The 2,745-nt window shown below is 41.5% G+C and overlaps 1 non-coding gene across 1 annotated transcript; it reads right to left on the reverse strand.

Moving 5' to 3' along the window:
- Nucleotides 1-2,048: 2,048 nt before the first annotated feature.
- TRNAK-CUU lies at nucleotides 2,049-2,123 on the reverse strand. The gene has a single exon. It is a non-coding gene; the product is annotated as a tRNA-Lys (tRNA).
- Nucleotides 2,124-2,745: the final 622 nt, after the last annotated feature.

Here is a 2,745-nt window from a genome sequence, read left to right on the forward strand (position 1 = left end):
CATTAACATCCAAAACAGATAATATAATAGCATGGAACAATCGAAAATTATAGATACGTTGGAGACGTATCACTCCACACATCGACCGCTCTCCAGCATGCATCTAGTGTATTAAGTTCATGGAGAAATGGAGTAATGCAATAAGAACGATGACATGATGTAGACAAGATCTATCTATGTAGAGATAGACCCCCATCGTTTTATCCTTAGTAGCAACGATACATATGTGTCGGTTCCCCTTCTGCCACTGGGATTAAGCACCGTAAGATCGAACCCACTACAAAGCACCTCTTCCCATTGCAAGATAAATAGATCAAGTTGGTCAAACAAAACCCAAATATCGAAGAAGAAATACGAGGCTATAGCATAAAAGAGATCAAAGAAACTCAAATACTTTCATGGATACAAAAAGATAGATGTGATCATAAACTCAAAGTTCATCGGATCCCAACAAACACACCGCAAAAGAGTTACATCACATGGATCTCCAAGAAACCATTGTATTGAGAATCAAGAGAGAGAGAGAGAGGAAGCCATCTAGCTACTAACTACAGACCCAAAGGTCTACAAAGAACTACTCACACATCATCAGAGAGGCACCAATGGAGGTGGTGAACCCCATCCGAGATGGTGTCCAGATTGGATCTTGTCATGGATTTGTCACGGCAGATGTCCTTAGTATGAGGACTTAGTCGCGAGGCCAACGCATCTATGTGGTAGCTTGAGAGGGGTTGAGTGGGACGGGAGACGCGAGGTTTTTACCTAGGTTCCGCCACTCACGGTGGAGGTAAAAGCCTACATCCTTCTTGATTCATATTGATGATGATGACGATCATGGTTACAAGGGCAAGGTTTCGTTACCTCTATCTCGAGAGCATCTACTTTGATGTTGTCTAAGAGTTGTCTACTGGGACGTGTCTATTGATACGTCTAGGAAAAACCTTGCCCTCTTGGGGCGCCCCGCCCCTCCTTATATAAGTTGAAGGGGCGGGTTACATGTAGAGTCCTAGTCGGATTAAGACTTAAACTATTCTGACTTCTCATCACGGGCTTTTCTCCATGGGCTTCTTAACGTCTTGGGCTTCTTAGCGTCTCGGGCTTATTAACCCCAGGCGTCTCTATCTGCCAGGTTATAACAGTCTGCCAGGTTATAACTGTCTGCTGGCTTATAACTGTCCACCATCTTACAATCTGTCGGCTCACCAATGGGTCACCAGGCTCGGCCGGGTCATCAGTGAGTCGTCAGTCCTCAGGCGGTTTACCAATGAAATACCAAGTCCCAACAGGGTCATATCTCCGGCTGGGTCATACCGCGGGGTATATCCCCGACATTAGCCCCCAGTTTAATTTGGATTTATCCATATTAAACTGATCCTGTAAAACAAACACAAGAACAAATTTGATAGATTGTGCTCCGGGTTAAAATATTCTTGTAAGTCAGCACCTGATCATCCTTAAGTACTTGTCATTTCCTTCTTCTATAAAATCCAGGTCAATAGGCCAGCCTCATAATCAATTTGCTGACATTAGCTTCTCACAGAAAAATATTGTGAAGAATAATTCATTTGATTCAGCTCCCAATGCTTAACAAAAATACTGGCCTTTGAAATACTCATCTGATTTTTAGCCGGCTTGAATATGTAAATCTTGCCCATTTATGATTACCAAAAGAGCCGGTTTGTAAGTATTGATGGCACTGGGTCATAATTGTTGCTAACATCAAGCTTGAAAATGTACCTCCCTTATATGCATATCACTTGTAGCCCCCAAGTCTTAACAAGGGAGCGTAGTAACAACTTAAGACTTGCTTCAATATAAATGTCGCAACCTTGAAGAAATCTAGGTTGTTCATCTCAATCACTAGTCAAAACTGAATATTCCACATATGTAGCCCCCAAGTGTCGGGTTGTCATGTTTGCAGCAACCTGGGACTTTTAATTGCCTTATGCTTATAAAAACTTCAACCAGTTGAGCCCCCAAGGGCCGGGTCATTATGCAATAATGAGCAGGGACTTTATATATATATATTAAAAATAACATTATGATGAAGCATCCATCATGGGACTTGAACCCACGACCACAAGGTTAAGAGCCTTGTGCTCTACCAACTGAGCAATGGACCCTTCAATATAATGGATTAAGGCTTGTGTACTTTGAATTTTTGGTAGGAGCAATTAGTGGCCCCCAAGGGCCGGCTCATCACTTATTTGATGGGTCGAGTCTTCAATAAAGCAAGTTAAAAATGACTTTGCATTAGCCCCCAAGTGCCATGGTGCATGATGGCAGTGACATGGGACTTGCGTATTTGATGTAATATCAATCTAAATAATGTAGCCCCCAAGTGTCGGGTCGTAAGCCTGCGACGACTCGGGACTATTCCTTCCATTGCAGAATAAACCATATCCATTGATAAAGAAATAATAGCCATTGCACTGAAGCAACTTTGAAAACCTCAATCATAATACTGGTTATTGATAACCATAACAAAAATCCAACCATGTTGGCTATTGAAGATTTGAATAATATAATCTGGTATGAAAACCTCAATCATTCAATATCATCATAAAAATCCAGCCAATTTTAGCTATTTAAAGATTTGAATACCTTATCGGCTGATAAGTAAATCCGGAGTTTAAATACTCGATGGCTCTTGGCCGATGGTGACTTAATGCACATCCTTGTAATCCGGGATTTTTGTAACCCAACGGCTTATAGCCTTTGTGAAAATCAATAATTGATAACCCT

The sequence above is a fragment of the Triticum urartu genome, chromosome 5, assembly GCF_003073215.2.
Source record: "Triticum urartu cultivar G1812 chromosome 5, Tu2.1, whole genome shotgun sequence".
Taxonomy (NCBI): Eukaryota; Viridiplantae; Streptophyta; class Magnoliopsida; order Poales; family Poaceae; genus Triticum; species Triticum urartu.